At 44.5% G+C, this 13814-nt stretch overlaps 1 long non-coding RNA gene across 1 annotated transcript; it reads left to right on the plus strand.

Annotated features, from left to right (window-relative positions):
- Window positions 1–3257: 3257 nt before the first annotated feature.
- Window positions 3258–12604, plus strand: LOC107075367 (uncharacterized). The gene is made up of 5 exons (XR_011189356.1): window positions 3258–3367; window positions 5874–6075; window positions 6832–6968; window positions 9441–9538; window positions 9990–12604. It is a non-coding gene; the product is annotated as an uncharacterized lncRNA (long non-coding RNA).
- Window positions 12605–13814: the final 1210 nt, after the last annotated feature.

Below are 13814 nucleotides of genomic sequence, written 5' to 3' on the forward strand. Positions count from 1 at the left end.
TGACACTCCCTTTAAAGCGCTTTACAGGTAATGGGGATCCCCTCCTCCACCAATGTGTATCCCCACCTGGATGATGCTCCAGTACTCTCCCCACACACCAGCTCTCAGTGGGGAGGAGAGCAGAGTGATGAAGCCAGTTCAGAGATGGGGATTATTAGGAGGCCATGATTGGTAAAGGCCAGGGGGAAATTTGACCAGGACACTAGGGTAACACCTCTGGGATTTTTAATGATCACAGAGAGTCAGGACCTCAGTTTTACATCTCATCTGAAGGACAGCGTCATTTTACAGTATAGTGTCCCTGTCACTATACTGGGGCATTAGGACCCACATAGACCGCAGGTTGAGCGCCCCCTACTGGCCCCACTAACGCCTCTTCCAGCAGCAACCTGAGTCTCCCATCCAGGTACTGACCAGGCTCACACCTGCTGAGCTCCAGTGGGGCTGTCAGCTGGGAGGTTTTTATTTGTTAACATCTGAGATCGGACAAGATCAGGCTCATTTCTTTTCTCTTTTTCTTCTAAGTGGGGAGAAAAAAATGCCACGTCTTTTTTTTCTCTGATGTCGGTGAGAGGGAAGCCGCAGGGTGATAGAGCTGCTGGCAAATCCATCACGTCTTACAAAGCAGGACATCCTGATATGGCCGCAAGATAAGCCTTGCCGGCACTCGGCAGTTATCTGACCACGTGGAATTGTTTCACGGGCAGGGGAAAGGCCGATTCCACACCGAGAGGCAGAAATGAGACTCCGGATGTTTAGGCTTGTTGAGTGAGGGTGAGAGAGGAAGGCCAGAAGGACATTAAGACCAGAAGAAGAAAGGACAGAGCAGGTGATCGTGGGCCACACAGGTGAGAAAGAGTGTCTGCATGGAGGGAACTCCAGGGAGAGAGCCGTGAATCTGCCTCCTGCTTTCTATCTACAGGGAACGAGTGCTGCCACCTGCTGGTTCTTTCGTTATCTAGAGGCTGTCAAACAGCACAGCAGTCTTTCACCCGAGACTGCCCTCTGCTGGTTAAGCGCTCCATGTTACTCACAATACTACAGGCTTCTCGGAGGCTTGTGTTCATCAGTGGTTTTAGGGTGAATGGGACAGGCTTTGCAAGGGTGTCTGGGTAGCACTTCAGTTAGATCATCAACCCACTGTCAATAACCTGGTTATTGGCAGTTACAAGTTAGTGGTCCTTACTAATGACAACATGGCTATACACCAAAGTCAGACACTTGTCCTTGATCGATAATGTACTTTTGCACTGTTGTTAACAGCTGTGTGTGGGATTTCCCTCCAGTCCATCATGGGGCAGACACAGAGTCACACACTCACACCAGGGCCAGTTTTCCCAGAAGTCAGTTAACCTACCAGCTTGTGTTTGGGTTGTGGGAGAAACAAAAGCACCCACAGGAAACTCACAGCAACATGGGGAGAACACACAAACTCCACACAGATAGCACCCCAGGTCCAGCACTGAATCCAGGGCCCCAGAACTCCAAACCAGCAGTGCTTACCACTGCGCCACATCCACATAATTGGGTCAGAATGGTGTCCAAACTAGAGGCCATCATGGACAACATCTCCCATCCCCTCTATAACAGGCTTGTGAGGATGAAGAGCACGTTCAGCAATAGGCTAATCCATCCCCGGTGTGACAGGGAGCGCCACAGGAGGTCATTCTTGCCTCCTGCCATAAGACTGTACAACTCATCTACTGTGTGTCTGGGCAGAGGCAACATTAATATTGACCTGTTTTTGGACTAAAAATAAAACTCTCTGCTACATCTGGCTTTCACGTTTGCAATATATTTATATTTATATTTATATTTATATTGTGCAATACAACTTTCTGTGTACTGTTTTGTTTTGTTCTGGTTTGTTCTATGTATGTTCTGGACTGTAAGTAGCTCTTAGTGCACTGATTGTATTGTATATATTGTATTATTGTATCATTTCATTACACTGTGCTGTGTTGACTGTGTTAAGCTGCTGTTGCACTGCAATTTCCCTCACGGGATCAATGAAGTATCTATCTTTTCCCCCTAAAGTAGTTACATCATTGCCTTTTGTCCCCCTTGTGGCCAAATGTGGAATAACAGGCCCAGAACAGCATCGTCTAACAAGTCCTCACTGTGACGGTTCGGTTTGCTGGCTCCCTCATCACCTTCGCCCGACCTTGCCTGTCACCTGACAGGATGTTTTCACGGTGGTGCGAAGAGGCGAGGTGATGAGGGAACCCTAATCCCCACGTGAATTTCCTGATCACCTGAAGCGACTCCTGAGACGCTCTCAACGGAGAAATACAGATTTCCCACGTGGTCTCACATACAGAACATTGTCTGGTGTATTCTTTTTTATCTAGCAGCACTTTGAGGAATAGGAAGTAATACAACTCCACTGTGACATTTTCGAATGGTATTTGTGAAATGTTGATTCTAGCCTTTTTTAATTTACATTCACTTTATTTCATTTACTCTGAATGAGGCTTTGCCACACTGTACTGTGCTTTTACCAGGATTTTACTGTCATTTGCTCTTCTATTGCCAAGGTCTATAATCTTTATAAAAATAATGCACAGATTTTGAGAATAACATTCACACACTGGACTTTCAGTATATAATTATAATATTATGCGTGTGGTGTGTTGTTACCAAATTGTTCTTTCAGTTACTAAGATAATAATAATGAATAATTACTTACACTTATATAGCGCTTTTCTGGACACTCCACTCAAAGCGCTTTACAGGTAATGGGGACTCCCCTCCACCACTACCAGCGTGCAGCCCCACCTGGATGATGATCCAGTACTCTCCCCACATACCAGCTCTCAGTGGGGAGGAGAGCAGAGTGATGAAGCCAGTTCATAGAGGGGGATTATTAGGAGCCCAATAATTTAAGATAATGATAACAATGATCATAATGATATAATAATGATTATAAGATAATTTGTGGGAATTAGCATAGATTTAGTTGGAAGTGGTTATTAGTTTGGTACTGGCGTCAGACAGTTAGGATGCACATCAAAAGCTCCTGAGGCTCGTGAGTTCTTGCTTTATTACTCTATTACTTCAAATCCACAGAAAAAAAAAACTATGCTGGCTCAGTCATTGTTTTCAAATGGTGCACAGCCACGCCTTCGTAATGTCATTTACCTCATTTACCGAAACGGTCGTCTTTGACCTCCAAATATTCCTCCCTGGAGTCTCTATTGATAAATTGCACAAGTCAGCGGATTTCACCGAAACCTGTTTGCCCTTAGCATAAACAATCCTGGCATTATAAAAAGTCAGCTCTTCTGCGATCTTCCCTCTCAGACCACTATGACCTTCTCCAGCGGAGCAAACAGAAGCGAACCCAGCAGCAAACAGCTTTTGAAAGGTAAGCCACAGCTTTGTCCAGTCCGACAGCGACATGTATTACTGTACATGACACATCCAGTTTACACAGTTTATCGATAACCTGAAACAGATCTACAAAGGCAAACAGAAACTGATGATGTTGGCGTGGGAGAGGTTCGGTTGACGGAATTCTGTCTCTCTTTCTTTTTACTTGAGCCTGCCTTTGTATCCTTTTTAACTTAAAAAAATGAAAATAAATTAATAAAAACAGTAACAGAGCCACACTAGTATTACATGTGTATAGAACTGTTTAGTTCTGTTTTTAGTTCTAAAAAAAGAGAAAATTGTCATGTTGTGGAAGTTTGTGTGTTTTCTTTTATTTGTATGAGAGAGAGGTTCAAGAGGAAAAAGTTTTGGTTTACCCTGTAAACGCCGTACTCAGCAACAGGCAGCTAAGGTGACCTAACAGTCACTCAGAGCACCGAAGCTACGACAAATCACACCTAGTCTGTCACGTCTAGTGGGAAGACACTGGAATTAGAATGAAGCTGGAAGATGGAAGTGTTAATGGGACAAATGGCTTGCAAACGAAGTGTGACTCTTGCGGTTCCGCTCGTGCCCTCGCCGGTTCATCCCGCAACACCTGGGGCGCGAACCCGGGTCTCCCGCGTAACGCAACAGGGAACCAGCCGAGTGAGCTAAAGGAGACCTCCCCCAGCTCAGGCGGAGAGGTCCCTGCTATGCTCAGGGAGGGCGCTGACATCCCCGTGTCCAAACTAGCACCGCGACAAATAAACAGTTAGCTGAAAGTGTGGTGCTCAGGTCAAGACAGCGAGCTTGTCGCTTTCATAGGGTGTAGAAACATTGCAGGAACTGCCTTTGTCGAAGTGGAATGGAGGGGAGTCGCAAGGTGAATTCTTTTTTTGAAAGGGAGACCGGGGTTACAAGCTGGTGAAAACTCTGAATGTCTCGCTCGCCTCCGCATTGCAGTCAAGACAGGATCCGTGGGGCTTTTGGGACACTGTTTGTAAAGGCTAGCTGTACAAGAACCTTAAGTTTTGTGTTACCACCTATTATCGCACTGGATGTCAGCAAAAATCTCTCGGGAGTTCTTCTATGTCTAACTGAGCAAATCGTAAGAGGAGGAATCGTGTAAGCACTAACAGACGCAGTGGCGCAGGCGAACAAGTCCAAAACGATCCGAAAGGGGAAACCAGGAAGCAGCCCAAAAGTCCAAAGCCGGTAGATCCAACCAAACAGAGACAGAACGGGGACGAGGAATCAGGAACACGGAAGTAAAATCATGATGGAGCCTGGTGGTCCAAGCCCCCGACCCAGATGGTCAGGACGCTGGGGAATAAGACCTCAGGCTACTCGCGAATCCGGGGAATAGGCAGGCCTTGTGGCGTTCAACTTCCAATACCGAGCCCTGAAGCCCAGAGACATCAAAGTTAAGTAGACAGGAAATAGGAAACAGGTGCATGTAATGATGAAACTAAAATACGAAATGGTCAGAGCGGCCTCTACAGGAGGGATGACGACTGTGACACTTATATTAAAAGATTCAAAATATGAAAGATTACAAACAGGAGATCTCCATCCAGCTGTTTCTTGAGAGACACCAGGGGCTTACGCAATGTGTCTGGGTAGCTTATTCCAGCTTGTTCCAGACTCCAATTACAGTTTGTGTAACAAGGTGTGTCCTACTCTCAGTTATAAACACACTTCGCTGTACAGTCCACTCGTGTCTTCTGCTTCATGTTAAGTCCATTGGGTTGACTTTGTCAATGCCTTTTAAAACATTTTAAGTTATTCGAATTAAAAGATAACTCCCTTTTTAGCACTGGAATGTATCATGGCACTCTTATGGTGTTAGTGGGACCTGTAGGGGGCGCTCACCCTGCGGCCTTTTTGGGTAGTAATGCCCCATTAAAGTGACGGGGACACTATACTCTTTGAGAGGTGCTGTCCTTCAGATGAGACATAAAACCAAGGTCCCAACTCTCTGTGATCATTAAAAATCCCAGGGTGTTTCTTGAAAAGAGTATGGGTGTTACCATGGCATGCTGGTCAAATTTCCCCCTTGACTTTACCAATCATGGCCTCCTAATAACCCCCATCTCTGAACTGGCTTCATCACTCTGCTCTCCTCCCACTGAGAGCTGGTGTGTGAGAAGAGTACTGGAGCATCATCCAGGTGGGGCTGCACACTGGTGGTGGTGGAGGGGATCCCCATTACCTGTAAAGCACTTTGAGTGGAGTGTCCAGAAAAGCACTATAAAGTGTAAGAATGATTATTATTTTTGGTGGTAGTGTTATTGAAAAAGCAATATCTTAACAGAGCAATTTTCTGTAATATGATGACCAACATATTCCCCATTTTTACAATGAGGTCTTACTGGTCCATTAAGCAATTTTAACAGTAGATCCCCTGCTTTCATTCAACACAATATTACCCTTTTTACATGAATCATCTTGCCTTAATAATTCCCACATGCTTTCCTGATCCTAACCTTTTTCCCTTCCCTCTGGACATGTATGGTCAGATGACTGCGTGGATGTTGTCAGTTTTCCTTCTCGTCAGCGGGTGTTTCCTGCTGGGCACTGAGGGTTATCCCGATGGACAAGTTGGGGAGTCGTGCCAAAGCATGATGCCCAACCACAACGGAACAATGCCCCAGAGCTCGCCTTCACCGTTCAATGTCACAGCCAGCAAGAGCTGGTTTCACCCTGGAGAGGAGATCACAGGTAAGAGGCAACCTGATGTCTGGGTGATGGCCAGGGAGAGGCAACAGTTTGAAATCCTAACCCCTGCAGAGTCCTTCCAGCCATCAATTCATCCATTTTCTAGTCACAGCTTCCAACTCAGGGCTGCAAGGGAGCCAGAGCCTATCCTGGCAAGCAATGGGCATAAGGCGGGATACACCTTGGATGGGACGCCAGTCCATCACAGGGCACACACACGCCTGGGCCAATCTTCACAGTCAATTAACCTAGAAGTAGTCGCTGGATTGTGGGAGGAAACCAGAGCTCCCAGAGGAAACCAACATGAACACAGGGGGAGAACAAACTCCACACAGACAGCACCCCAGGAATTGAACCCAGGGCCCCAGCACTGCTACCCACTGTGCCAAGTCATGGTCATTAAATCACTAAACACCTCTGAGATAACAGAAACAATGGAATCTGATACCTGCTTGAGCCACAATACTGCACCAAAATCAAATGCACAGATGCTAAGACTAACGAAATCAGTTTACAAAGCAGGCTTCACTTGTAAAAACATTCTATTCATAATCTTCTATGACTACATTGCTTTGTGTAAAAATTTCTGAAAGTTTCCAACCAGAGTAGCTAATTTGTAGTGGATTTCACCAACATGTGCATGCGCACGCATGCACGCACACACACCTGTTACTGTTGTGATTTATTCTGCAGGTCACTGCAGACACAGCGTGATTAAGTCTCGAGTGTTTTTTGAAAATCCTTTTCTTTTTTTTAAAGTTACCCTGGAAGCTGAGAATGGAACCTCTTTCAGAGGTTTTCTACTGCAGGCCAGAACTGTCGGGACAAACATGACTTCTGGCTCTTTCAAGATTCTCAACGCGAACACCTCTCAGGGGCTGACATGTAATATCTCAGTGAGTACCAGGGGCTCGTTTGCATGATCAAACTCGTCCTGTGCTTCTGATGTTGCTTTTCCTAGATCTGTGAGCTATTTCTGGAGAGCTGCAACCTGCACTTTAATAATAATAAAAATCAAAATATGTCCGTGGCCAAAACAAGGAGCGTGTACATAGCAATACAGAGAAAAAGACAAAATAAAGTACAATAAACAGTAAAAGAAAAAATAAACAAGAACATACATGTTCATAGAGGTAGAATGTAGGGCAATCAGATGTAGGCGCTGGTAAAAAGGTGAATTTTGAGTTTGCATCTGAAAAGAGTTTAAGAATTTGTCTCTCGAGGAGATGCAGGAAGGTCATTCCATAACACCAGAGCAGTAACAGAACAGGCAGGGTCACCGCAGGTTCATGATGCAGTCCTGTGGACAGTGAGAAGAGGACCAGTCTCAAGGGCCCGGAGTCTACGGGAGGGAGTGGGAACATGGAGGAGTTTGAAGTATGATGGAACCAGATTGTCTAGAGCCTTGAAGATCAATAACAAGGGTTATCTTGAATATGCGACTTCATAGGCAACCAATGTAAAGCCTTAAGTGAGGACTGTCCAAACAGGATCACTTAGAAACATTGCTAAAACTATACTTGCTTATAACTTAAGTATGTTTAAAAAGTGTTGATAGAATCACATGAATGTTATAATAACAAACCCCTGCTATAGCTTAATTGGCTATCAATAGCAAACTCCTAATCTTACCAAATGACTGAAACTTAATTCAAGATTTGGTAAGGAATATATATTTTTTACAGTGTGTAATAAATTTAATGGCACTAATAGACTGTTTTAACACTATTTTACTCATTACCTAAATTTAATTGTGACTCACAAATCTGGGATAACACTTAATGATCTGACTGATGGATTTTGAAACAATTAAATGATCCTAGACTTACGTTTGTGCACAGAAAGAAGGTTAGTGTATTTTTAAACACGGGCTGATTTGCTCCTTGTCTGAAAAAAAATGTCCACTTGACATCTCGTTGCATATGTCTGATCGTTACCATGGCCAGGCTATCCCAGAATTCCCTGTTATGCGCGCGAATTGTGACCCAAGACAACTTACTAATCAGGTTACTAAGTGTAAGAAGCGTTTCATTTTTTCTGCAAAAACCAACATACAAAACTTTAGAGACTCAAAGCCCTTAAGATACGACACAGGGAAAGAGTAATCGTCTCCTATCTTTTTGAGATTCAGGATTGTTGAGAAAAATAAATTCTGCTGGGAATTTGTCTTCTGCACTAAAGAAGATACCTCAGTTTTGTGGTGCACAGCAGTTGTACAATAACCAAAATGATATAAGATGATATGATCTAGGTGAGGTGATATTCACCTTCATTTATCTTCAGAAAAATCTTGTCTTTGAGAGGAGGGGGGAAGTTGTATCACCAAAACATTGCACAGTTTCCTTTACTTTCTCCTCGGGTGATCTCCTGCTACTCAGGCAACATGGTTATTACACAACAACAACAGAGGCATCCAGGAGATACCAGCTGACACCACCTGCATGACAAACCTGTTTAGAAGAATTTTCCACATGAGTCACACATAATAGAGGTTATGTCTCTCACCTTCCTGTGGAAGGGAAATTCATCTGCTCTTAATCTGGTAGATCACAGGGGTTTCTAATCCTGGTTCTGGGAACCCATATGCCAGCTGACATCCTAGCTATATAACTAAACCACTAATTAATCTAATGATAGAATTAATGTGATGTTGCTTTTTTTTGGCTCTTCAGCTTGTAAGAATCTTGTTACTATCTTGTATCATAATTAACCTTACATTTCGAATTTTCCCAATAGAAAAATGAATATGTTAAATTGTTTAGTTGTCCAAATAAGCGATTATCTCTGCTGGGTAAGAAAAAAATATCCTCCAGTAAGACGCAAAACGTTCCGACGCGTTTATATCTTTGAGAAGATTGCCGCCTAGTGGGCATTTATAGTACTGCTACATGACTATTCTCAAATCGCTGGTTAATTCGCTCAGACCGACGTCCATGACTACCCTTGTCCCACATTCATTTTTAGGGACATTGAAATGACTCTCCCAAAAAAGCTGATTATTCAGTTGTCAATTAAATAATTGAATTAAAATTCAATAAATCCCCAGTCCACCCTTATTCTAATCTAATACTTTAATTTGCAGAAATTTAATCTCATCGCAGTAGAGGCAGTGTTGTGTTGTTGGAACTCATGATGTTATCTAAAGCATTTGTTATTCATTTTAAACATTTTAACTAAGGTTAAAATATTCTTTATTTCTGCACGTTCAAATTATTTATCAAGAGGGGTTCAAATCTATGCATAACGTGCGGTAAGGCACAAAAATGATTCTGAGATTGTGTTAAACTCTCGTCAGAGGCAATCATTCTAGACCTTAGAAAATGGTAAATGTAATAGAGTTCTGATTTATTTATTTTTTTTCCCTTCAGAATGATACTGTCAGTCATACATCTTCATTACAGAAGCAATCGATAAACGTTGTGTGGGTGGCACCAGTGTCTGGTCAAATGGAAGATATTGAATTCAGGTACTAGTCTGGTCTTGTTTCTATGTCATTTGTGATTCAGACTGTAAACTGGAAAAAAAAGGCACCAGAATCTGTATTGATTAATCAGCACTCCACTCTGTGAAAACGAATGTGATACAATTGTGAATTTGTTTCATTTACAGTACACACCTGGTGGGAGAGAGGAGAGCAGAGATCCACAAATTGAAATGAAAACCCGTTTTCACTTGATCGCATACCTGAAACGTCCCAAAACACTCATGACCACTCATGAACATCCATAAACGGGGGTGAAAAAAAATGAATCACAAATTTGCAGCCCCTCCTCCAAAATTCATAATCCCACCAGTCAGACAGTAACTTCCTATGGCACTGACAGTAGTGTTTTTATTCTCTACTGTTTTCTCTACTGTTTTTTTTTTATTTCACCTTCTGGCTTCTAACAAAGAACACTTTTTCATTTATCTTTCAGATCTACATTTGTCGAATATGAGTACAAATTCTGGGTCGGGGTTAAAAGTAACACCATCACACCGGCCAACGGCACTGAAAACTCCTCTTCCACCGCGCAACCTGACAACCATTCTGCCTCTCCAACTGCTGCAGAGGGAGACTCATACAGCCAGGTTTCTACAACTGCTGCAGGGGGAGACTCATACAGCCACGTTTCTACAACTGCTGCAGAGGGAGACTCATACAGCCACGTTTCTACAACTGCTGCAGAGGGAGACTCATACAGCCACGTTTCTACAACTGCTGCAGGGGGAGATTCACACAGCCAGGTTTCACAGCCGTCAGATGGGTCAACCGTCGGCAGCACCCCTCAGAATGCAGGACACGGAAACTGGGCGTCTCCTTCTACCACTGTCTTTCCTGTCCTCGTCGTCCTGACGGCCGCAGGTGCCACCAGAATCACCACCACGGCCTCTCTCTCCGCTGGCACCGGCACCGCGGTCCTCATCTTCGCTGCCATCTTCTGCCCGACGTCCTTATTCCCGGGCATGTAGCTCTGGAAGGACCTCAGGACTCGATTCCAATTCACACCGAAAGCGTTTCTGAAGCGTTTTTTCCATCGTCCGTCTCATGTCTGACTCACGGAACAGACCCGCTTCCATTTTAACCAATGTTTCAATCCACACCGGCTCCGCGAGTCCGTCCGCCAGCGTTTTGTTTTACGCTCCGAGTCTTATTTTATTTCCACTTGAGCGTGAGTGTAGCGTAACCCCCCAAGAGATCCATTCAAATCGCACAAAACTCACACTTTCTATACCCTGTGAACTACATAAACACAACCTACAACAATATTATGCTCATGCTGGGCCAGTGTGGTCCGTTGATACTGTGCAACTTCTCACTTTGTTGTCACAAGCACAATAACTAGTTGATGACGCCGATACAGGTCAAGTATTGTGGTTGTTTAGCCACAAGAAACAGAGATCTGTTGCTTGTCCACCGCCCCGTGTCGGGTTTTAATCAACTACACCGTGTTGTAATTACAACTCGGGTGTTTCTCTCTCTCTCTCTCTCTCTCGAATGTTCCGTTGACTTTCCCCATGTTTGAATACGGAAAACGGTCGGGAGTTGGTGTGGATTGGATGGATGGCATCTTACGCTACGCTTCATTGCACTGACTTGTCGCTTCAGGTGTGAATTCGGGGTGACCCGAGTTGGGCTGGACTGGTGAGACACAGCCCCTCCTGTCTCTTCCAACACCACACACACACACACGTGTGCTCTTCACCACAGAGTCGTTCGGATTTTCGGAAAACATTTTCTCGACACAATTACACTCACTGTGAAAAATAGAGTCATACGCTAAAGCTGTATAATCCTGGTCCTGTGGGGCTTTTAGGTCTTTTTAATGGAGATGTCTCTAACCCTCATCCTGTATAGCCCTAATTTAAGATGGCCAACATGACTGTGGCTCTCCAGGACCAGGGTGGGAGACCCCTGATCTAGGATGATCTATAAAACTTACTGAACTAGGGCTCCCCAGGATCAGGGTTCGGGAGCGCAAATTTGGGGTGACCTATTGCACTAACTGCTCTCCAGGAGCAGAGTTGGAGACTCCCGAATTATGGTGACCTATTAAATTTACTGGACTGGGGCTCCCCATGGTCAGGGTTGGAGATTCCAAATTTGGGATAACCCATAAGACTAACTGGACTGGGGCTGTCCAGGAGCAGAGCTGGAGACCCCTGATTTAGGGTGACCTATGAGACGAACAGGATTGTGGATTTCCAGGATCAGGGCTGGAGATCCCAAATTTGGGGTGACCTATCCGACTAACTGGATTGCAGATTTTCAGGAGCAGGGCTGGATCCCTCTACTGTAAAGTAACACCATCCAAAGAGCAGGTGGAAGCTGTCGAACCGGTCAGCTTAAACCAGGAATGTGATCCTTCTATACTCTTAAAAGCTGAGCTGGAATGAAAACATGCAGACACACGGGCCTCTCCGGGACTTGGGTCAGACACCCCAGTCTGAAGAATGTCTTAGAGCAGGGGTTCTCGGACCGTGGTATGCGTACCACTGGTGGTACGTGGAGCGCCCCCAGGTGGTGCGCCAGATGACCCTGGAAATCTGTTGCGTGCACTGAAAAATTTAATTTTTGGAATAAAAATGGGATAAAAATGGGAATTTAAAAATGGAATAATTTTTTCATCTGTAATTAACTTAATCAGTTCCAGAAAGCTTGAGACAGATTTTCATATTTTCTATTTTAATAAAATTAGTCTGTGTGTCAAATACACAGCCTACATACTTAGGTACTGTATGTTGATACAGTGCGCGAATACCTGAGTGGACACAAGGGCGACTATGTAATTCTATACCATTGTATAGGAATGCGTGCTATGAACCTAAGTGACCAATTGTGTTAAAAGAAGTGATCTTTAGCAGATAGGGAGGTAGGAGGATGTGTGTGATTTTGGAAAACTGCCAATCTTGTAAGCACAGATAGGCGTGATAGATAACAGAAAAAAATGTAGGGGCTGTTCTAGGTTAATTACTTTGAGAAACATACACTGATCATCTCTGTGTGTTTCACTCCCATGTGCGTGAAATAAAAACTTCTTTTAACTTCTGAGACAGACTCCTGACTGTCTTTAATGAGGCAAAGGTGAAAGATTTCTCCAACAGCACCGCATTCGCCAACAGAACAATCGATCAAAAATGAATGAACCTCACAAAAAATCCAGGATTATGTCTTGGCTGAAAGGAATAGACGCCAAGAGTTCCGATGCCAACTCCGATACATCAAGAGGAGGATTATACATCAGCCACCGACACTAGCTCTGCTGCTGCCCCTGACACAGACAGCAAGTGTTAGCAAGTGCTCAGTGCTGTTTTTATTATGTGTGAGTGTGTGTGCACGCGCTCATGTTGGTCATTGAGGTTTTCTGGGGTTCCTATGAGAAGATGACTTGGAGGTGGTACTTGGATGCTTTGGTTTGATCAGGGGTGGTACTTGGTCCACAAAGTCTGAGAACTTCTGTCTTAGAGGAAAAGGTGAGGTGGGCAGAGGGGTAACACAACAGGGGTTAAAACAGGTTTTCGAAATGCGGATCCTAGCAACGCCCTCGTGCTAGAAAACCCGTGCAGGAAGTGGAAGGACAGAAGAGAGAACTTGAAAACCGATGCTTAAGGGAGGATCTCGGTAACCCACTAGAGATTACAACGACAGAGGATGGTCGCTAGGCAACGTGACACTGGTCAGAGTCGCTCGGCGGCTCTGGAAGCTCAGAAGCATTGACGGCGCAACTGAAGCGCATTTCATCAATCCTGTGACACACCGAGCCCGCTATTAAACCATTTTCATTCCGAAAGGCAGCGTCTGTGGGGTTTGTTTCTCTCGCTAGCCTTTCAGCCGGCAGGACGGGTAACGTTTGTCCACGGTAGAACTGTTTTGTGACACGGTCTCACAAGACTCTCTCGCTGCACACCACAGCGAAAGCAGCGCAAAAGGCAATCTGCTCATTTCATATCATTATGATACTAAGATACTGCTGATCGCTAACGAACTGTTGGGATCGCCAGTACAGCTAGAGGACATATCTGATCGGGCCAAAGCTCGACCTGGGTTCTGTAGAGTTAAAGGGGAATTTGTATATTTCGGGGTTAGAGAGAATCTGCATTGATGAGCGCATTTCAAAGCACAACGAACGTAAAATGTTCACAGTAACTGGGAACCCCCCCCAATTTACATCCAGGTATGCACGGCCACATATTGTATGATTCAAAACAAGGTAACAAAACCTCTGGTGAGGTGAAGCGGCCCTCTGACATTGTGAACAAGC

Source organism: Lepisosteus oculatus, chromosome 4 (assembly GCF_040954835.1).
Source record: "Lepisosteus oculatus isolate fLepOcu1 chromosome 4, fLepOcu1.hap2, whole genome shotgun sequence".
Classification (NCBI taxonomy): Eukaryota; Metazoa; Chordata; class Actinopteri; order Semionotiformes; family Lepisosteidae; genus Lepisosteus; species Lepisosteus oculatus.